Raw genomic sequence first — 25,753 nt, 5'->3', positions numbered from 1 at the left:
CCCCCAAGAGCTGAACAAAACTCAGCCTTCAGCAGGAAAAAAACCTCTGTCCCACAGTTCCCATCTTATCTTTCTCCCTGCTTTTCTGGGCTTGTCCCAGAAATCATCTTAGCTCTTATATTCTTGATTAGAAAATACCTAGATCCATAATTATCCTGGAATATTCATGAGCAGTGAAGTGTATCCTGGGATTTCTGCTCTGGGCTCACAATCCTATCCCATTATCCAATATATAATTCCTTCTCTCTCCCCCAGTGCCCATCCCAACATTCCATCCCCTGCTGCCATGGGAGCTGCTGCCTCTTGTCCTGAGGTAGAGGCTGTGTCTGGGGCAGTGGGGGCCGAGAGGTTTCCTGGCAGGATTTTGTTGTAGGATAGATGAAGTTTACCCCAAAAAGTGGGAGCTGAATTTTCCCTCATTTTTCCCTGGGTGGAGCAGTCACTTACCCCCTTTTCTCCATCAGCCACTACTGGGGTGAACTGGTTCACAAAATCCTGGAGGGTTTACAGGGTGGGGAGCAGCTGAGGGCTGGAGCTGTAAGGTTTTCCCAGGAGCAGGCACCAGTGCAGTGACAGAACCCTAGGTCAGAAAGGGCAGGCTGAAGCATTAACAGTTTTCATTTTCTCTGATTATATTTGCACTCTTGATTGTGATGCCAAAAATCAGCAGTGAGACCTAGTGAAGCCCAGAGAAGCAGGTCCAAATGTTTTTGTTTTGTTTACTTTTTCAATGTGTCTGAAGTGCAGGAAACAGCAAAAACCTCCTGTTTTAACAACAAAACTCAATTGTGTTTTGTTGCTGTGCAGTAGGAAGTGTCTGAAGAGCTAAAATCAGAGTTTGGTTGAATGACTGAGTGGAGAGTTTCCTTTTCCTTCTATCCTAGTGCAGGGAAAAGAGGGTAATTCAGCTGAGTTTTGATCCCCTCTCCCCTCCAATGACATTCCTTAGAAATTCCTCTTGGTGTTGGCTTCTATTGTTAATATCATTGCAGAATATTTGATTGGTAGTACTGTATGAGCTTCAAAAAGTGAGTTTTGGGGGGGGGAAATCCATTTTATGTCACTGTTAATACACAGGCTGGTACAGGGGGGCTGTAGGTGTGAGGAGCTCTAGATTCCTGAGGAAGATACTGATCACTTCCAGGTGTCTCTGAAAATAAGGATACTTTTCCTCTAGGAATATGCCAGATTAATTATTTATAGGCTGCAACGTGAAAGATGAATCCTATTTTTTTTTTGACCCAATTATTGATGGGTGGCATTTGTTGTTTCGATGCATATTTTTGTTTGTTATTTTGTTTAAAGGCTGATTTTTAGGAACAAAGCGCAATCCTCGTTGGCTGACAGAAATCAAGTGGTGCAAACCTTTTTTCCTCTGACCTTGGCAAAACGCTGTCCTTGCATTTCATAATTCTGATAAATTTGCTGTTTGCACTCATGGTTTTCAGAAAGGTCCCTCACATCCCCACTGCTCTGATAGGAGCTGCATTTATCAATTCCCGTTGACTTTGTGATACTGTTTGTTTTTGCAGTGTAATTGAGCAAACTTTCCCTCTCTGGGCACTTCTCCTGTCCCAGCAGTGTTCCTTTGTCCCCTGCTGTGGCAGGGACATTTCACACCCCCAAGGAAGGGCTTTGTCCTCCCTCAGGTGTCCCCAAACCCACCCCAACCCTCTCTGCTTGCCCTCGCAGACACCTCTGGAATTTTCCCATTCCCCAGAGTGTTTAAGGACATTTCTGGGCTCTGCTTCCAGAAATTCCTTCAGAATTTCATCTGGGAGCAACATCCATGAATCCCTTCATGGGCTGGACAGGAATTCATGGAATAAGCTCTGTCTGCTCAGCTCTACCTGATGGCAGATTGGGAAATGGGAATTTGGGGTGTTCTAGGCAGCTCTACCTGATGGAAAATTGGGAAAAGCCCTGAGATATTCTAGGCAGCTATGCTTGATGGCAAATTGGGAAAGCCCTGAAATGGGAATTTGGGATGTTCTAGGCAGCTCTACCTGATGGCAGACTGGGAATTTGGGATATTCTAGGCAGCTCTACCTGATGGCAAACTGGGAAAAGCCCTGAGATGTTCTAAGCAACTCTACCTGATGGAAAATTGTGAATTTGGGATGTTCTAGGCAGCTCTGCTTGATGGCAAACTGGGAAATGGAAACTTGGGATGTTCTAGGCAGCTCTACCTGATGGAAAATTGGGAAAAGCCCTGAGATTCTTTAAGCAGCTCTACCTGATGGCAAATTGGAAATTTGGAATGTTCTAGGCAGCTCTGCTTGATGGCAAACTGGGAATTTGGGATGTTCTAGGCAGCTCTACCTGATGGAAAATTGGGAAAAGCCTTGAGATGTTCTAGGCAGCTCTTCTGGATGGAAAATTGGGAAATGGGAACCTAGAATGTTCTAGGCAGCTCTACCTGATGGAAGATTGGGAAATGGGAACTTGGGATGTGTTTTCATCCTCTTCCTAAAATTGAGCAGGCTGGAAATGAGCAATGACTGAAAAAAAGGGAAAGGGGAGGAGTTTTTGTCACCCAGGAACTTTTTGGCTTTTGTTTCTGTGTGCTGTTTCTTTCAGTGGTGATAGACTCAACAAATCTGAGATCTGTAGGATCACCAGGAATATTCCTTCTGCAGTTTAACATTGGTTTTTTTGGTCAGTATTTCTCTGGAATTTGTAGTTTTGGCATGCAGTGACTTGTGGGTTGAACGCTGGTGTAAGATTTCCACACAACTCCTTGTTATGGCCAATCAGAATATATTCCATTTGAATTGCCTCTCATATCAGAAATTTATTTCAGGAATGATTCCTGTTCTTCACACCCAGCCTCTTCTCTCTTCATATTTCTCAACTCATTTCCTGTAATTTATAGTCTTGATAATCCCACTTTGGTGCACACCTCACTCCCCAAACTCTGAAAACTTGGTCTTTGTGTTTGTTTGTTTGTTTTTAGGAGTCATCAGCTCCTTAATTTGAACAGTGCTTCTGCCTTTGGCACGAGAAGTCCTTGCCCTTCATCACAGGAAATTTAGTGTCAGGCTTTGACTAAACTGGGAGTTCACTGCAAGTGGAATTGGCTGCAAAGTGGTCATTCCTCAGCACCATCGCAGTTTTGCTAGAAAAAGCTGATTTTGTTGTCATACAGGACGTGCTTCATAATTCATGCCTGTTCCCTCTGATTTTTGCATGAAAAAAAGAAAAATCAGATGGCATTTTGGGGGTTGGAAAATGTGCTGTTGAGGGCTTTGATGTGAGAGTGGATTTTTCTCTTCTGCCCAAGGATTTCCACTGCAGAAAGAGCTTTCTCTTTTCAAACTCCAGCGAGGAAAGATTTGTGAAAATGAAAATGAAAAAGGGCAGTGAATTGTACCTCAGAGTCCCCAGGAAATTCAGTTTGTGTTTGTTTCCATCCGAACTCCTCGCAGGTGTAACTTGGTGCTAGCTGCTGAAATTTCCAGTGTCACTCATTAATAGCCCAAATCATGCAGAATGCTGTGTTTTCTCTGCCATGCCCTGAAAAAAACTGCGTAATTATCTTTATTATTGGTGGTTTTCCTTCCAGGCAGAGAGGAGGGCTGGGTGCTGATGGTATGAACACGTGTCCTGCCTTATCTGCAGCACAGCCTCATATCTGGCCTCCTGCTTTGCTTTGTGGGATATGTTCTAAAAAATATTCTTTGAATTAAACCACACCTATCATTCAAGGGCTTTTTTGGACACGGGGATGGCAGCGAGTGATTCACTCCCATCTCATAAAAATAAATAAGATGTGTCAACCCTGGCCCCCAGCCCCTCCCAGGGATGATTCAGTGCAGGACCTGTTGGGTGCTTTCCCTCATCCCCTGACACTGCTGATGGTGTCATTTCACCTTTTTTTTCCCTTTTTTCTTTTTTTTTGTGTGTGTATGCCTTGAAAGACACCACCTAAAAGCCCTGTGATTATTGAGTGTGACCTGATTGCATTTCTCCTGCTCCCATTGCCCTCCTGCCCGCTGACACCGAGCACAGCCCTGCCAGCACCCGGAATAAATCAGGGCATTTTTGTGCTTTATGGCCTCTGGGAGCTGAGGAAAATGAAAATAAAATAATTACATCATGATTTCCATGACTTTAGATAAATAATGGTATTTATCACGGCGCTGTTAATTTTCCTAATTGAGTGGAGAATGGGGATCTCATCCTGGGGGGAGATTTAGCACCTGGATTGTGGCAGTCATGATTTTAGCTCAGTTTGCTTCACAGGATTAACACTGCTGATAAATGCAGGTTGTTTTAATTTATATTTTCATTTATATTTTAAGAGAGGTTATTTGCTGAAGCACAAAGGCTTCTCTCAGCTGAAGTGTCAGAGCCAGGCTGCTCCTTTGCATGGAAAAATTAAGTGTTTTCATTTCCTACTGGGGGGGTAAAGGTAGAGCCTGTCCCGTGGAAGACAAATAACTGGGGAAAAAATGGGAGCCAGCAGCTGAGGATGCAGCAGAGCTCTGGCTCCACGTCTGGGCCAGGGAAAACTGCTGGGTTTTGAACACACTTTTAAGTGTCACTGACTCACAGCAGTCCAGCCTCCCAATTCCTGCAAAATTTAAATTTTTAGCAGGGGGTCTTTTTTATTTTCTCTGCTTTTTAGAAATACTTCCAAGAGCCAAGGGAAATTTGCTTTACGTGACTGGCCTTAAATGCTAGGAGGAGAATTGCACTGCCTTTCCTTGAATGCAAGACATGTAAAAAACATTTAAATATTTAAAATATCTTCCAAATTAAAATATATTTTAAAATGATCTTTAAAATATTGAAGATAGGCCTTTAAGCACTGCATGAGCTGTGATGGTTTTGTTTCCCAGCCCAGATCACACAAGGATTCCTTCATTTCCCTTTGAAAGCTGACCCAGCTGAAGCAGTGACTTCTTGTCCATCCTGCCTCAGGTGCTGAAAGGAGAGTGAGTCCTTGAAAGGAGCAAAGAAACCCCCAAAGCTCCTCGTGTCTCCTGGGCTCTCACCTGGGAGGATGTGATGACATTTCCTGCTCCTTTTCCTGCCCTGATTCATTCGTTTTCCCCTCCTCTGCCTTCCCTTGGCCTGGGGGATGATGTTACTGCAGCAGCTTCTGTCCCCAGGGGAAAAGGAGTTCCTGAATTGCTCTTTTCCAACCCTCATCCTGCTCTTGCAGGGAAAAATTGCTGAGGAGTTCTGTGCAATTCAGCATCTCCCATGCAATGCTGTGTTCTCCCAGAGCTGCTCCTTGGGAAGGGGATGGAACTGAGCAACCAAAGCTGAGCAACCTCCTCAGCCCAAAAATCTCATTTAAAATTTAAATATTTAAAAGAATTAAAAATAAAATCTTTAAAATATTTAGAGGTCAGGGATTTCTTTTTCTTCCTTGAGATTATTTTTTTTTTTCACTTAAACTCTGAGTTTTGGTCCAAATCAAAAGTTCCTCTGCAGTTTTATATTCATGAATGTAAAATTCTAACTGGGCAGTCTCAGGGTGCTCTGGCATTCTGTTCTCTTCATGAACCCAGAGATTCTTTCCTTTTCAGAGTGATTTCAATTTCCCAGACCTGCCAGGCTGGAATCAGTCTGAAAATGAAAAATTCTGTGGGTTCATGAAGAGAACAGAATGCCAAAGCACCCTGGGGCTGCCCTCAATAGTTGCTAAGAGTTAGAAATTTTTATACACGTGAATATAAAACTGCAGAGAAACTTTTGCTTCGGACCAAAACTCAGAGCTTAAGTGAAAAAAAAAAATTAATCTCAAGGAAGAAAAATAAATCCCTGACTTCCAAATATTTTAAAGATTTAATTTTTATTCTATTAATTTTATTTCTTTTAAATATTTCAGTTTTTAAAGGAGATTTTTGGGCTGAGGAGGCTGCTCAGCTTTGTACATGCTCAGTTCCATCCCCTTCCTAAGGAGCAGCTCTGGGAGAGCATCCACATTTTTATTTTCCCTGCAGGATCTGGGCTTTGTTCTGGTGTCAGGGGACACCAGGAGGAAGGGGAAGGGTCAGAGCCAGGTGCTGGCAATTGTTGGGCTGTTTCCTATGACTGGAATGAAAACCATGCCAGGAGGAGCAAGGACTGGCTTGGGATAGGGAGGAAGAAGCTGATGGAATCACAGGACAAACCCCATTTTCTACAGCTCCACCTTTTGGGGGGGTTTGATTTAATAACTTCTGGATAAAAGTGAAGAATGCACCTTATGGCATCCCAGTGAAACGACTGAAATTTGTCCCATTTTTTGATATTTCCCCAAATGCTTCAGTGCCAGGGTTAAGAGAGTAAAGCCTTTTTTAGGCCCAAGAATGCCAAGATAAGTTGCTCTATCTTAGGCATTGGCTAAAACATGGGTATATAAGGAATTAAGGGAAAGAAAGAAGAGACAGGGGAAGGGAATGACTAAGAATACCTCCTGATATTTCTCCTTTATTTCCATAAGGGGTAATAACTCATGAGCAATCTGGCAGAGGGCACTTTCTTTAAATAGAACATTCTGATTCACAAGCAGAAAAAGGAAATAAATATTTTCCTTTCGTCTTTGAGAGCCATCCCTGAATACCAGCTCCTGAAGCAATATTTTATCAGCCACATGTTCAAAAAGGAGAAAGAAAAAGAAAAATCCCATGAACAGCTCAGTGGTGACCACGGTGGTTTGAAAAATAGCTTTTTTTTCATTGTCAAAAGCTCTGCAGAAGTCAGGGCACTGCTTCTTCCTCTGGAATTTTAACCTGCAGAGAAACCCAACCTGGGTTTTGTCCTCTCTCAGCAAAGCCTGGCTGCTGGAGCCTGGAACACAGTGGGGTTTTGTAAAGGAGATGATCAGTAAGGGAAGCCATAAATATACATGGGCTCTGAAGGAGGAGCACCCTGGGGACTCTCCCAGAGGCACTTTGGGAAGGTGGGAGCAATGCTCAATAACTCCTTTTGGGGTTTGCAGGCTGCTGGTGCCAGGCACTCAGGAGGTTTTTTGGGAATCAGCCTCGTGCTCCTCACTGCTCAGAGATGCTCATGTGGGATTGGGGCACTGAGGGCCCACACAGGGGCATCAAACCCTTCAGTGAACCCCATCTGAGCTCCTGGTCAACCCTAAAGTCTGAAAGTTCCAAATTCCATCTCTTCACCTCAATCTGTGCAATGCTGGAAGCACCAACAGCGAATTTTCCCAAGTAAAACGTTGTGTTAATTACTTTGCCTAGAAAGGCACAAAAAGTTATCAAAGAAAATAGATTTTTCCAGAGAGAAACCAGTGTCCTGCTCCTGCTCTCTCCTTGCTGGGGTTTATTTTGCCTGCTCTTGGCCACGTGGTGCTGGGGAAATGAGTCCCTGCATGTCCTGGAAGGGATGTCCAGACCCTGAGGGGTGCAGCCCTGACCTTCCAGAGCCACCTCTGTGTCTGGTGTGTTGGGGTGCCATTGTGGGTTTCTCTGGGTCTGGATTGAAGGCACTGAGACAGTAATTCGTGTTTGGACTCAGGTGTTCATTATTTCTTATCAGTGAAACATCTCACTGCTGTGAGTTCAGCAGCTTTTCATTACAAGGTACAAAATGCCCAACAATCTCTTGGTACAAGGGCTTGTGAGACTGAACTGTCCAACTAAGAGCTGACACCTGGATTATTTTCCCTTTTACCCCAATAACTGATCCCACAGAGCTGCAGTGCAGACTTTTCTGCCCAATTACAAAATGCCACCCAAACCCATGGAGAAGGAGGAAGAAGAAGGTGAAGAAGAAGCCCAGGACAACACCCTGTGCCCTCCACCTTGCTGCCATCCACAACATCCTAAAAATCCCAAACCCTCAATTTCTCACCCAGTGACACACCTGCACTGCTCTCTATAATCTATTTCACACTTTTGTGGGTTCCAGTCTCTCTTGAAGTCTGGGAAACTTTCTCCATGACTGAGGGTCAGAGTCAGTGCTGCCCTGGGGGTCAGGGCACCCCAGAGCAGACACAGAAATATCCCCAGTGCCCTGGGTTTGCACAGGTGTGTTTTATAACCTGTCTGCTCCAGCTTCAGCCCCTCCCTGCCCCTGTAGCACTTGGACCTTTCCCTCAGCACACCAAGAGCTTTTCCCCCCTCTGGCTCTGCTCAGGCAGAGTGTGCTCCTTCCCTCTGGGACAGCTCCCTGCTTTAATCGCACATCTCATTGTGCCATCCCGCTCCATCCTGTTCACAAATACCTCCAGCTCACCCTCGTGCCCCACCTCCCTTTTCCCATTTAGATCTCCCTGAAGCCCATTCTCCCTTATCAGCACAGTAATTTCGTGAGCAGAGCTTGGATTTCTGCCGTTTAGGGCCCGGCCATTGTCTGTCGCAGCTGCAGTCAAGATAAACCCTCACCCAGAACAAAGTTGGAATGACCTTTTACAAGCAGAATCTGCCTTGTTTCCCTCCAGACTAATTTATCAGCCTTCATTTCAGCCTAGTCTCTCTCAGCAGAGGCCTGAAAGAACATTACAGAGAGCATGAATGAACAGGGGGATTAAGATGCTTGGCTAGTCCCTCTTTTTCATCAGACACCTTCTGGATTTGCTGGGATGTAAGCTGTAAATGACCGTAAGTGCTGAACTGCCTTCAACTTGGAGCAAGGGGAAGGGAAGAGGAGGGGGGGAGCCACCACAGCCAAATGTTTGGAAAAGAAGAGTGATGTGAGGAGCTGGATAAACCTCCTGTCTCGAGGCAGAGGGCAGCAGGGCTGAGCAGTGTCCCCTGTCCTTTCCAAGGGCTCCGTGTCTGTCCTCAAGCAACAGACAGGCTCGGCTCCTTCAGGGCTGTTAATAAGGCAAATTTAAATCAAATTTATTGAGTCAAAGCAAGTTTTAAAAACTGGGCTACATCCAAAGCAGCAGAGCAGCAAAACTTTTCTCGTGAGTGTGATTTTAACATGGCAAGAGGGGAAATTTTTTGAAGTGAACTTGACAAATGTCAAAGATCCCAACAGCAAAGCCATGATTCTCCTGTAGCTGACAACAGCCACGGTCTAAGGGAATTGCTGTGAGGAGGGGAATAAATATTTGTCTCTTGAAGGAGAGGAGAGTTGACAGCTGCAGTTGGGGTGAATTTCCTGGCAGCTTTAGTGGGACTGGATAATTCTACCCCTAAACACCATAAAAAGTCAGATTCTGCTTTCCTGCTTACACTTTTTAGCTTCTTCCATCTTTTATGTAACAAAGGAAAGGGTTATTTAACAACTTGGAAACCTGACTGTGAAATCACAGCCTGCTCAGCTGAGTGGGGAAATCCTTATCCATCAGACTCAGATCATGGTGTTTCATTCCTTGGAGTAAATAAAAACTTTTTGCAGGGGGAGAATTTGGTGCAGCCCCAGGGATTTTGGTTGTGCCCTGGTGGAACTGCAGGGCCCAGCCAGGGAGCAGAAACATCCCCATCTGAAAGGAGCAGAGCTGGCACCTCCAGCATCTTATTTGGATTTTTTGGTGTATCAGAACCTTTTGGAATGTTTCCAAACGTTTTCCTGGAAAGCAAGGAAGGTGCTGCAGATGGGGTGTGGCAGCAGTAAGTGCAAATGTGCTGTGGGGTCAGCTTGAGAAATGGGTGTTGCACTCTCAGGTGAGGCTGAACATCAGCCATGGGGTGTTCAGAAATGGGTGCAGATAAAAGATCAACATTTGGGAATAATTTAAAAATTTTTAGGTATTTAGAGGAGTTATAACTGTATAGTATAAAATCATGTACCTATATAATAAAACAGTATATCAAATTTCTAGGTATTTGAAGGACTTATACCTGTACAGTATAAAATCATGTACCTACATAATAAAACAGTATATTGAATTTTTAGGTATTTTAAGGAGTTATATCTATTTCATATAAAATCATGTACCTATATAATAAAACAGTATATTGAATTTTTAGGTATTTTAAGGACTTATAACTATATAGTATAAAATTGTCTACCTATATAATAAAAGAGTATATTGAATTTTTAGGTATTTTAAGGACTTATAACTATATAGTATAAAATTGTCTACCTATATAATAAAATAATATACCTAGTTTTTAGGTATTTTAAGGAGTTACACCTGTATAGTATAAAATCATGTACCTATATAATAAAGCAGTATATCTAATTTTTAGGTATTTTAAGGAGTTATATCTGTTTCATATAAAATCATGTACCTATATAATAAAGCAGTATATCTAATTTTTAGGTATTTTAAGGAGTTTACCCCATCCACTGGACCAGCCTGGCATTGGGCCTATGGGACATTACATATCAATAAATCCTAATAGTAACAATTATAACAATTGGTATTTCCTTATAACAATCGGTATTATATACAACTATAACAATTGGTATTTTCCTTATATTAATATTTATTATTTTCCAGTAATTGGTATTTCCCTTTCTGAGCAATAACCCTCCCAGCTCAGTGCCTTGTGAACAAAAGGAGTATCCAGATTTCTCTAAACCTTTGCAGGACTTGTGATTTAATTTAGGCATTTGGGTGAAAGTTGGTTTTTCTCTCCTGTGTCCTACCCCAGTTTGGTGCCTTTGCAGCTTTTAACCAGGAATATGGAAGGTGTGGGATTTTCAGAGTTGATACAATCTCTTTTTTTGGTGGTTGTGTTTAATCCCTTTTTAGCTCAACAATTCAAAATGCTGCACTGTTGGTAACTTGCACCAAGTTTACTCGTGCTAAACCAAAAGTGAGGGCAGCCATTCTGAGCCACTGTCCCAAACCTTGGGTTAGGGACCCTCCCACCCTCAGAAGTAAAGAATGTTTTGCTATTCCTAAGTGGTTTTATCATCTCCAAAACGAGTTTCAGCAGCGTGGCAGGGAGATGGGATGGTGCCTTTCTGGAGAGTTGTGGAGGCCAAATGCAGATGCTTCAACTAGGACAGATTATTTCTGGCTCTTGTCCAGTTTCTTGGGAAATGGACAGGAAGAAACTTAATTTCTTCTAGTCCCCTGCAGCTGTGCTTGGGTTTTAATCAGCATAGGAGGTGATTTAAGGGGGGAAAAAAAGCAAAGGCAGAAAGTTCAGCTCCTTGTTGAGCTGCCTGTGTTCTTTGGAGCAGAAATTGGGGTTTGCTGAGAGGAGGAGTAGCCCTTCTGATGGAAGTTCAGCATCAGGGATGGTGCCCAAAATGTTCAGTAGCCCTGCAAAACTCAGGGAATGGGCCAAAAAGATCACAGGCTGACTTCCATTCAAATACACACAAGGTTCATTTTGGAATATTTAGAATTTAATTTAGAATATGCAGGGAAGAATAATCCAAGCTGTGTCCGTGCAAGGCCGAACTTCAGACTGGGATTGTTGTCTAAGAACAAACAGGATCCTTGTACAGGAGCTTTTGATGAAACTCCTGGGAAAATGTTTAAATTGAGTACAAGCAAGTTCTTCTTTCTGTAGGGAAAGGTGAATTCCAGAACAGAGGAAATCAGGAGGTTCAGAGAGGATGGGGATGGTGTGAGGAAAATAAATTCTTACATTGATCCCAGCAGGGATGTTCTGTGTGATGGCTCTTACCTGATGGCTCTGGGCACTGGCAGGGTGTGATGTGAGCACAGAGGAACTGGGCCAGGCTCTCCCAGCCTCCCCAGATCCCATCTCCAGCTTTTGTTGTCCTAAGGTCAGGCAAAGACCAACCTGAAAAACATCCTTTGGGACAGAGGGGCACTGAAGGCAAAAACCCCCTGAGCAGGGAGAAGTGAAATGTTGCTGGGTGATGAGAAAAGGCTCCAAGGGAGGAGCTGTGGGGTCAGGGGGATAAAGCAGGGAACAGCTGGAGCATTTCCCTGGATCAGGGGGATACCCACGATCCATGGATCAGCCCACAGGGGTATGTGAGGCTCCCAGTGCATCCCCACCCCCTGCACTGGTGTCACTGGTGCACATCCCATTTTCAGGCCTGCAATATTTCTGTGGATTTTAGATCCAGGCCAACGTCCTCAGTGTGAATTCTCATCTCGCCTGTGGTTTGGTACAAGGGTTTGTAGCTGCTGCTGGAAATTTCAGATTTGGGAATTTGAGCCAAAGTGACTCCTTTCCCTGTCTTTTCCCTGTTTTCCAAAGTCACCTCATTTTGCAAAGGGGGTGTGTGTGTGAAATAAATCAGTGTAAATTTACTGCTCACTATAAATTGTAATTGGCAAGAGTTGGGATATAGCAAATCCAGAATGGGAATGATAAAATACTGATACTGTATCCTTTAATTTATTACCTGTATTATCCACACTCTGTGTTTTCCACTTGGTTCTCTCTCCTTCACCAGTTGTGTTTTCACTAGACTGGCATTTTCCTCCTCTGATGAATTAACTGTCAATTGAAGTTAGTGAGATAAATCAAAACAAATGGACACACTGCTCCATATTGACTTTCTCACTGCCTGATTCCCAGCCCCACTTTCTGAGCACGGGGCTGTTGTTATGCTCACTTGCTCCTAAGCAAATGTACAAGAAAAGGAGGAATTGGAGGAGTTTTATGTTTAATAGCCAGTAATTACATTTTTCCCTGTCTCTGTTTTATCTGGGATCTTGTCAAGGATGAGATCCAGGCCATTCACCAGGGAAGAAGGCACTTGGCATGGTGGGAGAGAGGGAAATGTTAAATGGATTTCAGGAAGCAAACTTGGAAGTTCAGGTCTTCTAAAATGTGCTCTTAATCTACAGAAGGAAGGAGTTTTGGGGATAACCATAAGGGTTTAGGTGAAGAGTAGGACACTTTTCATCAGCAGGCGTGAAGTGCAGGCCCTCACTGTTAGAGAGACAAGGCTCCAGCCTGAATCCAGATTTATTAACATTTGCTGTGGGAATTCTGGGTATAAAATGTTGCTGGATCAGGGACTCCAAGGTGGTGAAGCCTTGGCTTTATCCCCAAATGGCAGAAGAATTTCTGGCTGGTTTGTTCTATTGGTGCAAATGTGATCGGCACGCAAATGATTGGGCTCATCTCTCTTCCTGATCAGACAAAACTAAAAGATTGAAATATATAAATATATATATAAATATATAAAAATTTATGAGGTAATCAGTGAGATAGGTCTGTAATGTGGATCAAAGCTTCTCTTTTGCAAAACTTTCAGAGTGAGGCCCACAGGCCCAGAGACCTTCCCTCTGCTGCCACCAAAGTCGGAACTGTGAGATAAAATATTCAATTCATTGTTTTTAAAGAAGGAGGACACAAATCCATGCCCGTGTCTCCAGCAGTGCCATCTGTGTGTGGATCAAACCCCAGGCACACCTCTGGCTGAGCTGGCTCCTCTGGCAGGGTTCAGTGCTCAGAACAAGCACACGCCTGTCACAGAGCAAATTCTTTTGTTATTTGTTTACTTCTACCTTTAACATCTGTTCCTTAACACACAGCTTTGAAAAGAGCTGGAGATCAAGCAGGGATTTCTTTCAGGGCTCTCACCCCCATCCTGGGTCTTGTCTTCCTGAGTAACCTCCAGCAAATAAATTTAACACCTTCTCACCTGGAAGGGATCTCCTGCACTTTAATTCAAGAAATAAAAGGTTAAAAAAAAAAAAAAGTCTGGTGCAGAGGAATGGATGGTGGAAAGGGGTAAAGCCTCTCAGCAGTAGGTTAATTGGAGAGTGGAATACCAGTGTAGATGGGAGCACATAGTTTCCTTGGACAATGTGCTAAAGAACTGGGAGCTGGGAAGGACCAGCTGGGATTGTTAGTGAATTAGCTGAAGTCAGAAACTGCTGAATGGAGCAAAGAAGTAAAGGGGAAATGAAGGTTAGGGTATAATTCAGTCTAAATTAGGTGGGCCATTCACAATGCATAAAAGGGCTCTGAGCTTCCTTTCTTGGGGAAAATGGGGAGGAAAGCTCACTTTTATTTGGATGCGTGTTGAGTGGTTGATTTTAAGAATGTGCATACCTAGAGCCTACTTTTTGGGGAGTGCATTATCCCACATGAGTTTGGAGGAAGCATTGAAAATGCCATGAGCCTGAAAGACAACAGATTTAGCAAGAAAGCCTCGGGACCCTTGTGCTGCAGGAGAATTTCACTGAATCCCTGATGGGCTGAAACAAATCCTCTTCATTCCTTCCACCTCTGCTTGTTACTCACAGTGAGCACTGTACCTGGTCACCTGCCAGGTGCTTGGAATCCACCCTGCCCCTGGCCCTCCTCTCTGTGTAATTTGTGATTTATCACAAACCCTCTGCTTTTAATTGGGGCTGAGTTTTGTTTCTAAGTGGTTCTCCCATGGGGAGGGATGTGGCAGCACGTGGACTTGGAGACTGAGTTTGTTCTGCATAAATCTAGGGAAAAGGAGGGAATTGCATGAATTTAATACACAAATAGTTGAAGTGCCTTCATGGAGCAGAAGGCCTTGAGCCTTCAGTGGTGTCTGGGCTGCATTGAGTTCTAATTTGGGAGAGTTTTGCTGCTTCCCTTTGGGTGTTGTCTCTGTAGACCTTCAAATCCACTTGCCCCACATTTGCTTAGCATCCCTCAGAGGTGCATCATCCATCTGATGATCACAAAAATCACCATTTTTTCAATTGTTTAGGTATTTCAGAACTTGCAGCCTTTCTTTGGTCTGAGGGTTGTCTGTGAGTGATTTTAACTTGGATTTAAGTGATGTGGTTGTGGGTGAGCAGAGCCTGCCAAAGGTCTGGGCCCTTCATCTCCCCTGAGAGAAAATCCAAATTTTCTGGTTTAGAACCCTGGGAGGTGCTCTGTGTTTTCTGAATGAACTTTCAGAGCTGTTGTGATAGCAACAAGATAAGATAAGAATAGAAGAAATAAGAATTATAAATATATAATATTTGTATTTAAAGTTATAAGAATTAAAGAATTATATATATTATATTATATTATATTATATTATATTATATTATATTATATTATATTATATTATATTATATTATATTATATTATATTACATTTTATTATAGTATAGTATATTATATATAAGATTATAGAATTATAAGAATTATAAATATATAATATTTCTATATCTTGTATAAATTAAAAGAAATAAGATAAAGTCCACCTGACTGTGGTTTTCTCAGACATAAAATGCTTAATAAGGAATAAAGAGCACTGATTTTATCAGGCTATAATTCCAGAAGTGCTGGGGCTGGAGGTGGAACTTTTCCCCCCTCGTGCTGAACCTTCCAGAGCCTGGACTCACTCCTGTGTTCACTCCAAAGGCTTATGTCAAGCCCAGTCAATTTAAATGAGATTCAGAACTGGAGCAGCAATAAGTGTTCAATCAAAGCATTTGATAAATCACTTAAACAATCTCGCAGATTGCAAATTCTGTAAATGCAAGTTCTGCACTTATTCAAAACTAGTGAATGTGACAGGGCTAAGAGACAGCAAAGTCAAAACAGCAGGAAGAAAAACTCAGATTCTTTGATGAGATTAAAATACCAGCAATTGCAGTGGCAGGCAGGTAGGGCTGTGGTGCTCGTGGAGCCCCTGCTCCAGCTTTTCCAAGGAGAATATACAGATGGGATAAAGAAGAGAAGGCTGATTTGATGATTGCAGCATAATTTTACCTTTACTTCAGGGTCTGTGTGTTTTCCTTAACGTCTTGAATGGCCTAATTTAGCTGGTCAGGAAAGTTTTCTCTCTTATTAAACAGAATGACAAGTGACTGTAAAAGTAGGAGAAGGGAAATCTCAACAGAGCCCAGATTGCTCTGAATGCTCAACAATTTTTCTTCAGTTACTCAGACAGGGGCATGAGCTTCCTCAGGTGGAATTTATTCTGGTGAGAGTCTCCACAGAAAAGCTGAAAACAAAGTGTTGAAACAGGCTCTTGGAGTTGGCTTTCCCTGGGCTCGTCACCCACTGCAGGATTAAATACCAAACAGGTATTCAATGATTATTTTTTGCTATGATTTTTATTGTGCTGTAGAAAGATGGAAAAAATCGAAGATTTTTTTTTCTTTTCTGAGTAGCTTCCAGAATAAAACCTTGTGTTTTTTCTGTTGAACTTTTTCCTGGTTATTAATGAAGGAATTTTAGAAGATTCTGCTGGGAGAGGAATAACTCATTGTCAGCACCAACATGAAGCACGATTTGAGATAAGTTTTCATGGAAGGAAGAGGGAAAATGGGATCATTTTTGGCTGTAGCCAGTGTTGAAGTTCAGCATTTTAGTTGTAAAAGGCCATGGTTGGTTTTGTGTGAGCAGTTCAATGTTCCCTCATCATCTTTGTCCTCATTCACAAAATCAGGGGGTTTTAATGAGGATCCAGGTGCCAAATTTTGTATATTGTACATTTTGCTTGCTCCCACCATCCCTGTGTTCCCAATGCTCAGAAATCAGGGGGGGTTGATCACTTTTAGCTGTAATTACAGTAGAAACCTGCAATTTGGGCTGCTCTCCTCTCAGGCATTTGTTCCAAGGACAGGAGCAAGGGACTGATCCCTTTGTCTCCTTTTCTCCACCTGTTTTCCTGCAAATGGGAAATGGCTTTAATTGGGGCTGAAAACAAGAATTCTGACAGCTCAAACATTTATTTTCAGGCAGCACAGGGCCTTGTTCAGGGAAGTTTTTAAGGACTTTGGAGATGTTGAAGGAAAATGATGTAGGAATCCCAGTGGCTAGGAGTGACATGGGTAACGTGTTGTCCAGCTGTGAACTTGGACAGATTTTCATTATCCTGATTTAAATCCATAAATATCTGCAGAAATAGACACACACAGACCTAAACTTCCAACCCAAAAAACCTAAATGGTTCCTAGAGGCCTTTGCATCCCTTCTGTGTGATTTCCTGTTCTCTGGGAATGCTTCAGGCAGTTCTCTAAGTTCTCTAAGCAAGTTTTAAGAACCACTCAAATACAAATTATTTTTTCATAAATTAGGAAAGATTCGTGTCCCTTCAGTAGCTACTGAAAAAAAAATTACTGAAGCTGCACTAAAATCCACTTTACACATGGATATAATTGTCAAAAAACTTTTGAAACTAATCCTTTAACTTGAAACTCACTTTCTGCCCTCCAAAAAGGAAATTTTAAAGCTTTCCTAGCAGCCCTTCTTTCCTTTAACTTGAAACTCATTTTCTGCCCTCCTAAAAGGAAATTTTAAAGCTTTTCTAGCAGCTCTTCTTTCTCCCATAAAATATTTCTGTTCAACACACTGAGCACATATTAATTAACAGGAACAAGCAACGACGAGGATCCATCCGAAACTCCACGCGGTGCGTGCAAGTTTTTATTTCAAAAACTCGATTTTCTTGCTGGCAGTGCCTTTATTTTGTGCTGTGGCCATGGCTCTGGAGGGGCTGAGCTCTGGGGGTGTGTGTGAGCGTGTGTGTGCACACGGCTGTTGTTCCTTTCTTCTCCAAATGCTTCACCACAGTAGGCGAAATGGATGAAACACAGAAAAAGAGAGACAATAAATAGTTTCCTAACCTGGCTTGGAGAATGGAGAAAGTTCGTTAGATTTATTAATCCTCATTTTCCTTTGGACTGTCAGGCTTGGAGTGACAGTAAAAAAGCTTGTGACGACTTTGGCTAATTTGCACTCCATTCACTTTCTCATGAAAACCCATCAGGATGACTGAAGAACTGCTCTGCAATTGACCTTATTCAATGGCAGAGTGATATACTGGGAAACAGGCCAGTTTTTACAATGCCCAAAAGAGCAAATTGGACGGAATCTTTGTTCCTCTCTTTTTTCCCCTTTCCTTTTTATGCCAGTCTTGCTCTAGTTAAGCTCTCTCATTTGTTCCAGCAGTAGCTCTAGGGCTCAGGTCACCCTCTGGGGCTGCCATTGCAGGTGATCACTGGGCTGCTTGTCTTGGATGCAAAGAGGAGGGAGAAAGGGGAAGGCTGGAAGAGTCAGCTCAGAGAAAAAGTCTGAGATCTCATTCTCAGCCAGATGTTGGGGGACAGGGTGTTGCTTTTGCCTCTGCACCCAGAAATCCCAAACAGGTTGCGTGAGCCTGAGGCAAGAGCAGGGTTTTTGTGGTGCTCTTTGGGTGAGGAATTAAAGCTGGTGGTGCTCAGGGCCGAGGGGAGACAGGGAGCAGATTCTGTGCTCATCAGTGAGACTTTTCTGTGTTCCTTTCATATTCACACACAGCAGAGCCAGGATCTTTCACTCTGGGAAAATGAGACAGGGTTGGAGTGGCCAGAGGCTGGTGGGGAGAGATCCCACCCAGGGGGTAGGGACAACTGTCCCCTCAAACCAACATTTAATGTTTTATGCAAAAGAGAGCAGCCCTGAATGAGGGTCTGAGTGGGATTAGCACATGAACAGTCCTTGGGCTGGCAGATATCAAATTTATCTGGGGCGCTGCAGAGAGGCAGAACAATTTGAATTTGAGGCTGAGAACGGGCTGGTTTGGGTGGATTCTCTCTCTCTCTTCCTGGTTGAAATTTCTGAAAGCCCAGCTTCATTTCCAAGTTTCATCAAAAGTGGGGTTTGCACAGATTTCTGACCAGGAGGATTACAGTGATGATTTTAATAGCAATAATTCCAACCTGTACCCTAGGTCCTGTCTTTACTGGGGTCCCAGACGTGCTGTAATTCCCTGCCAGGGCAGCTGTGGTGGTTGCCCTGCTCCTGACACCCCACACAGGGCAGTGTGAAGCTTTCAGGTGGCTTTTGAGCACTTTGGGGACCTGTCTGAGCCAGCAGCATTGATCCTTCTCTGCAGAGGGCAGGTCCTGCCAGCCAGAGCTCAGAGTTCCTGCTTCAGGTGCACCTTGCAGGACCAGAAGCAGCACAAACCATGTCCCCCACACTGGAAAGGGAAATGTGACTCACCTTGTGTGGCCCAGAGCTTCACCCCTACAAACCAGCAGCAGGGAAGACCCACAGTCAGCCCTGGAGCAGGGTGGGAAAGACCCAAAAGGGTTTGAAGGGACCTTAAAACTCATCTCATTCCACCCTGCCGTGGGCAGGGACACCTTCCACTACCCCAGGCTGCTCCAAGCCCTGTCCAGCCTGGCCTTGGACACATCCAGTGATGGGCCAGCCCCAGCTTCAATGCTCCAGTGCCTCACCACCCTCACAGGGAAGATTTTCTTCCTCTTCTCTAATCCAAACTCACTCTCTGTCAGTTTGAAGCCACCCCCCTTGTCCTGTCACTAGATGTTGTTGGAAAAAGTTTCTCTCCATCTTTTCCTGGGTTACTTCAGGAACTGGATCCTAAAGGATGGCACTCACCTGTTATTGTTCTTATTTCTGAGTTGTTCTATTTTACAGCAAACTTTTTTTTGGTTTAATACAAGTGAAGAGAACTTGGTGGCTTTGTTAAACCCAAACCACCCTGCAGGGAACACGTTGGTCCTCTACAACTTCACCAACTGATTAAGCTCATTTGGGGCCTCTACTTCTGAAGAGGCAAGGTGTTTTTTTTTTAAAAAGTCACTTAAGAACCACACCAAACTTTCAACTTTCCTGAAACATCTCTGGTTTATCAGTGTGCAAACTCTTTTCTGACTAGCATCACTTCTTCTGACTTATTCTCATGAGAAAATGAGAGCCACCCAACTGAAAGGACAGGATTTAGGAGGCTTTTCTCTCTCCAAAGTGCTACCAATCCAATCCTCCTCTGCATCCACAAGGATTTCAGGGCTGTTTCAGCACAGGGTTGTAGGCTCCTGCAGGAAAGTTGTAACCTCTGTGTGTTGATGTTTTGGAGTTAAACCAACGGAGTGGAGACCGAGGAATGAGGAGAAGAAGAGAGGAAAGCATTCCAAATGGCATTTCTGGGGCAAAATGAGAAAGGGTTACACTGGCACAGCGGGTCTTGCTGTGCAGGATAACCCTGGAGAGGTGGGAGATGCTCCTGAAGTGTCCCTGTCACTGTGAGGGGACACTCTCCTGCCGGGGAAGTGTCTCTGCCCCGTGCCAGGTCCCTGGCCCTGGGTGGGGTGACTTCCGCCCCTCGCTGTGCACTCCCTGCCATCCTTCTGCTCCTCTCTGTCATCTCCTTGCCCTCCTCCTTCTGGTGCCCTCAGGTCCTCCAATTTCCCCTTCTCTCTCTATCAAATTCTGCCCATGTCCGCACCCTCATTAATCAATGTCAAGTCACAGAGTGTACAACAAGGGCTGTATTCTTCCACTGCCCCCTCAGCCCTCATACATCCCATTGTTCCAAAAAACTGATTCAGATGGCAAGAAAACAGCCGATGCAGCACATAAAAGAGATGAGACAGAAATGAAAAGAATCAAGGAGGGGAAAAAGAAAAAAAAAAAAAAAAGAAAAAAAAAAGAGGAGGCATTTTTTTCCCCTGAAACACTCGAATAAATACTCGGCAATGATAATTTAAATTATTCATACATTTATGAAAACATCCATTGAAAAGTGAAGTGTATGATGCTCTTTGTCTACTTTACTTGTCTCTTGTTTGTGATTAACCTTTACTGTAACTTGGGCTGGCAGTGCCACGATCACAAAGACCAGACTTTTCCTTCCATGGGAAAAAATGTTTCATCGGGTCCAAATGAAAAATTAAGTGGAGGTATTTAGTGCTGATGTGGCAATTTGGTGCAAAGCATTCAAGATGCAGAATTATCCATGTCTATAGCCCAAACACTGCCTAGAAAAAAAAAAATACAAACGAGACAAAGCCAGCTTTTAGCAGCGCGTTCCCTCGCAGGGGAGTTTGACATAAATTTTACTTCCAGTCCCATGACATCCCTCAGGAGCTGGAGGGCTCAACACCACGGAGAGTAAAGGGTTTGCAGCCACAAACGAGGAGAATCTGGGTGTGTAAGAACATGGACAAACACAGCCAGAAAAAACGGAAATGAAAAAAGCAGCTCAGTTATTTTAATTACGGCTCCCAAACTATGGAAGAGTTCCTAGGCCAGCATTAATAATGTCATTGGGAAATGGGAGATGTTTGGGACCTGACAGCCTGTGAAAGTCCAGAGGAAATTTATTTTGCCTCTAAGACAGACTTTTTTATTTTTCCCATACTTTGTGGTTATTGCTTTACTTTAAAAAAAAAAAAATCATTTTGTGGCAAGATCAGTAGTGGAATATTAAATGCCAATAGTGATAAACTATCTGAAATCAGAGAAATAATAATCTGAGAGGTTTTGGAAACTCAGCTCCGTAGGATTGTATTTTTTGGTGTATCCCTGCCATTCTTCCAGGGCTTTTTTTGTTGGTGTTTTTTTTTTTTTTTTCCCAGAGAAACAGTCAAAGCAAAACTTCTCCTCTAACATTTGTGTCGTGCTTGTAATTCATCAAATTTCCCTCCAACTTCCAAACCGGAGCAGTCTGGAGAATGTCAGATAATTTATAGATAATCATCCAAACATTTTTATTCTCAAGTGAACATATTTAGCCCTGCAAATATGCATTTATGCCTTTCCATAACTGGTTGATTACGTGGGAGGGGGAGCCATTGTCTGGCAGTCAAAGCCAAGGGATTTTCGGCAAAGCTCTCCTTGCTCTTCTGTTGACTCTGCAGTTGACTCTGTGTGTGACCTTGGACGTGTCACTTATCCTCTGAATGCTTCACTTCCTTCTGTAAATGGCTATAACAGTTTGGAGCACATGCAGGAAAGTGTGTCTGGAACTTAGGAAAGCAGTTGGAGATCTCACTCCTAAGAGGTGCTGGTGGGTCCTGGCAGCTGAGACAAATAGAGACAAATAGAACTCTTCACTTCCTTATTAAAGCATCTTTGTGCCTCATTTCAGGGGTTTGATACATTTTCTCTCATGCCTTTTTCAGTCACTTTTGGAATTCGTTTGCTAATTTTTTATTAATTGTTCTGCCTGGAATTTGTGCCCAAGGGGACTCTCAAAGTTTTTCGTTGCATCTATCTTGTCTAGGATTTACTGGGCTTGATTTTAAGCTGCCTCTGGATTTGTCCTTTGCTGAGGTGAAGTATTTGCCCTTGTTTCAGTAGAAAACATTTTTAGTAAATCCACTAATGGATAAATCTACTAAGAGAGGCTGTCAGCCATCGGATGGAGTATTTATATAGAAAGTGTGGTGGAAAACTGTGTATTAAAAGAAGGAAGGAGCTGGAGCAAAAGTCCTAAATCAAACTGCTGGCAATGCACTGTCTTGGTGTGTATTTCTTGCTAGGCTGTGATTCCTTCTCCTTGGAAGTTATCCAGGATTTCCTGGCTCAGTGATCTGGGATACATTTCAATATACTGGATATATGGAGCAGTGGGCAGACTTCAAACAGGTCTGGGGGTTTTTTTAATTTTTTTTTTTTTTTTTTTGAGGTATGGAGAGACATCCAAACTAGTGGCTGCCTTTCTCAGCTGATTTGCATAAATCCTCCTTGCTGCTTCCAAGTCTTTCTGGAGTTCCTGAGCAAGCAGGAGGCACCAGATCCCTCCTTCCCTGCCATTCACACACAAACCAGATTGGCTCTGGGATCAGGGACAGAGCCCAGGCAGGAATTTTTGCACCTTGGCTCTGCTCACTCCTTCATTAGTGAATGAACAAAGGCAAGGCCATGCAGAAATACAATGACACCTCCTGGGAGCTGAGGACGGGTCATTCCTGCATGCCCACACCCCAAAACCACACCCAGACTTGTCAGTTTGAGGTTTGGGATGGTGCTGGTGAATTTGGGTTGGGTTCTTCCCATCACAAAGCCATCCTGGGATGTGAGTGTCCATGCCCAGGTACCACTCTTTGCTGGGGTATCTAGAGGGGGGAAATTTAAAATAAATCTATTTATATACATATATATATATATATATATATAATAATTTAGAAATATCTAGCTTTGGGTATGGCTGCTCTATCACTCATTCCCTCCATGGCTGTCCCAGCCCTGGCCATGCCTCCTCCCACAGCCCCCAGCACACTTTACCCATGGTCAATTATTCCCAGCACAAAATCATCCTGGGATTGGATTTTCTGTGCCCAGGTAACCCCTGGGTGTGAATTTGGGTTGGGTTCTTCCCAGCACAAAATCATCCTGGGATTGGATTTTCTGTGCTCAGGTAACCCCTGCACTGCCTTTGCTGGGCTTTCTAGACTGGTGGAATTTAAAATAGACCTATTTAAACATATATTATTTTATATATATATATATATATATATATATATATATATATATATATATATATAAAATAATATAAAAATATCTAGCTTTGGCAATGGCTGCTCTGTCCCTCCAGCTGTCCCAGCCCTGGCCATGCCCCCTCCCACAGCTCCCACACTTTACCCATGGTCAGTTGGGTTGGGTTTTCCCAGCACAAAATCATCCTGGGACTGGATTTTCTGTGTCCAGGTAACCCCTGCACTGCTCTTTGCTGGGCTTTCTAGACTGGTGGCATTTAAAATAGATCCCTTTATACATCTATATATAATAATTTAAATATCTAGCTTTGGGAATAGCTGCTCTATCCCTCCAGCTGTCCCAGCCCTGGCTGTGCCCCCTCCCACAGCCCCCAGCAGACTTTACCCATGGTCAGTTGGGCTGGGTTTTCCCAGCACAAAATCATCCTGGGACTGGATTTTCTGTGCCCAGGTAACCCCTGCACTGCTCTTTGCTGGGCTTTCTAGACTGGTGGCATTTAAAATAGATCCCTTTATACATCTATATATAATAATTTAAATATCTAGCTTTGGGAATAGCTGCTCTATCCCTCCAGCTGTCCCAGCCCTGGCTGTGCCCCCTCCCACAGCCCCCAGCACACTTTACCCATGGTCAGTTGGGTTGGGTTTTCCCAGCACAAAATCATCCTGGGATTTGATTTTCTGTGCTCAGGTAACCCCTGCACTGCTCTTTGCTGGGCTTTCTAGACTGGTGGCATTTAAAATAGATCCATTTATACATCTATATATAATAATTTAAATATCTAGCTTTGGCAATGGCTGCTCTGTCCCTCCAGCTGTCCCAGCCCGGCTGTGCCCCTGCTGCTGCCCCCAGCACCCTTTGCCCATAGAAGGTTTGGAGATGCCTCCTCGTGCTGCTCTCCCGCCTCCCACCCTCCCAGCCACCAAGCCTGGGCTCTGGGAAGGTGGCCAAATGCCACTGAGGACACTGGAGCAATAAATCATCCTCCTTCCAACATCTGCAGGCCCCAAAGGCGAGCCCCTGGCCGATGATGATCTCGCCTCCCACCCCCTGCTTTTTATCCTGTCCCTGGCTGACAAAACACCTATTGTCACAGCCTGAGTGAAGAAGAGTCCTTTTTCCCTCACAAAGGCCCTCTGAAGCCAAGTTGTGAGCTGCCAGGGAAGATGCTGAGGGCTCGGCAGGGAGTCTATATCTCACTCTTTTGCTCTGTAGTTCATACTTTCTCTCTCTCACAGGGGTCACCCAAAGCCTTTCACTCCGGCTTCATATTCACATAAAGACATCAAGAAAAAGAAAAACCACACCAGAAAGAATTATTAGGCATGGCTGTCAAATGCTTTATGGGGGGGTGGGGGGTGCAGGGGGGGAAAGAACAGTAACTCTTTATGTGCTGGCATTGTTACAGGAGCTAATGTACCACTGGAGTGCCGTGCAGGAAGACATTACATGCCTCAGGAATTGCAGGGGCATTAGGCTAAAATATTGGATTTCAGCAAAAAGGGAGCTTGTTTTCCCTTCTAGTTTCTTATCTGGCTTTTCTAGATTCCAGGAGGCTCTTTCCTGATCCTGCCCTCTTGAAGGACTTTTGGGGTTTTTGCACATGAAGAATCTTTCCTGGCTGATATTTGCATGTGGGGATTTAGGATCCCACAGATCAAGCTGCTTCCAGTCCATTTTTTTCTTTTTCTTTTTTTTTTTTGCATATGAAAGTTAAGAAATCACCCCACTGTCACCACCAAACCCTGCCCAAAACAGGGATATTTCCTGGTGGAGTGGGCAAAGCTGAATCAGTGCAAAGCTGAAGGGACAGAAGGTCAGACACTCCCTGCTCTGAGCCCAGCACATCCCTGAAACAAATCCACAATTACAGAATTGCCCGTTCCTGGCAGATTTAAAGCTGGAAAGCCTCCCTGAATCTGCTGCCCATCTCTCTGCACCACTCTTCCAGGGAACTTTGGGAGCTGTGAGCTGAAGGCTCAGCAAACAAATCTCCTGCCCGAGGTTCATCCAGATGCCACATCCCCGTGTAGGTTTTAACCCTTTGAAGCTGTGTCCCCTCTCTCTGCTCATTTGGAAGTGGGGGAGCACTGCTGGGCACGGCTTTAAGAAGATCCTGCTGCCTCCGAGAGGAAGATAAATTAAAAACTTTATTTAATCCTTTGGAAGGCTGAGACTGTAAAGTTAACAGTCAAGTAAGCTATTAAAATTTACAGTGCAAGGCATCAAAACAGAAGGAAAGTGCACACGGATAAAGTTTAAAGCATCCTTATAAAAAGCCGGAAACCTAACACTGCATTCCTCCAAATTATTCCCTCAGCAAACATTTTTATTTCCAATTAGTAAAAGAAAAATTGCTAATTTGCTGCAGTTGGACAGGCCTGACGTCTCAATCTGCAAAGTGTCAGTGCTGTGAAAGGAAACGTTTCACACTGTGCTGGAGAGAGAGAGCAGCTCTAAAGAGGGTCAGGGCATCGGGCCCAGAAAGCAGATTGACTGGCCATAGTGCTAAATTACTCACACAAGACAGACATTGTCTGCAGTGCCAGCCCTGCACTCCTCACTTGCTCATTCTTTCCCTTTTTTAGGTTTTAGTTGGGCCTTGTGGAGGAGGTGAGGGGGTGGCAGGGACGGCAGGAGGGGGCACGGAAGAGGAAGGGGAGGAAGGCAGAGCTCAGGGGAGGGCTGGGCTCATCCTCGGCTTGCCCTGGAGAACACGGAGCCCTGAGAGGGGCACGGGGGGGTGGAACTCCCCTGATCCCCCTGAGATCATCTGGGGAACCCAGTGAGACCCCC

The 25,753-nt window shown here is 43.9% G+C and overlaps 1 protein-coding gene across 3 annotated transcripts in view; it reads left to right on the top strand.

Moving 5' to 3' along the window:
- Positions 1 to 25,753, top strand: part of PRDM16 (PR/SET domain 16) — a 320,553-nt gene that overhangs the window by 114,561 nt on the left and 180,239 nt on the right. The gene's annotated exons all lie outside the window — the stretch shown is intronic.

Source organism: Haemorhous mexicanus, chromosome 23 (assembly GCF_027477595.1).
Source record: "Haemorhous mexicanus isolate bHaeMex1 chromosome 23, bHaeMex1.pri, whole genome shotgun sequence".
In the NCBI taxonomy this organism is placed as follows: domain Eukaryota; kingdom Metazoa; phylum Chordata; class Aves; order Passeriformes; family Fringillidae; genus Haemorhous; species Haemorhous mexicanus.
This window is presented reverse-complemented; position numbering and strand designations above follow the sequence as displayed.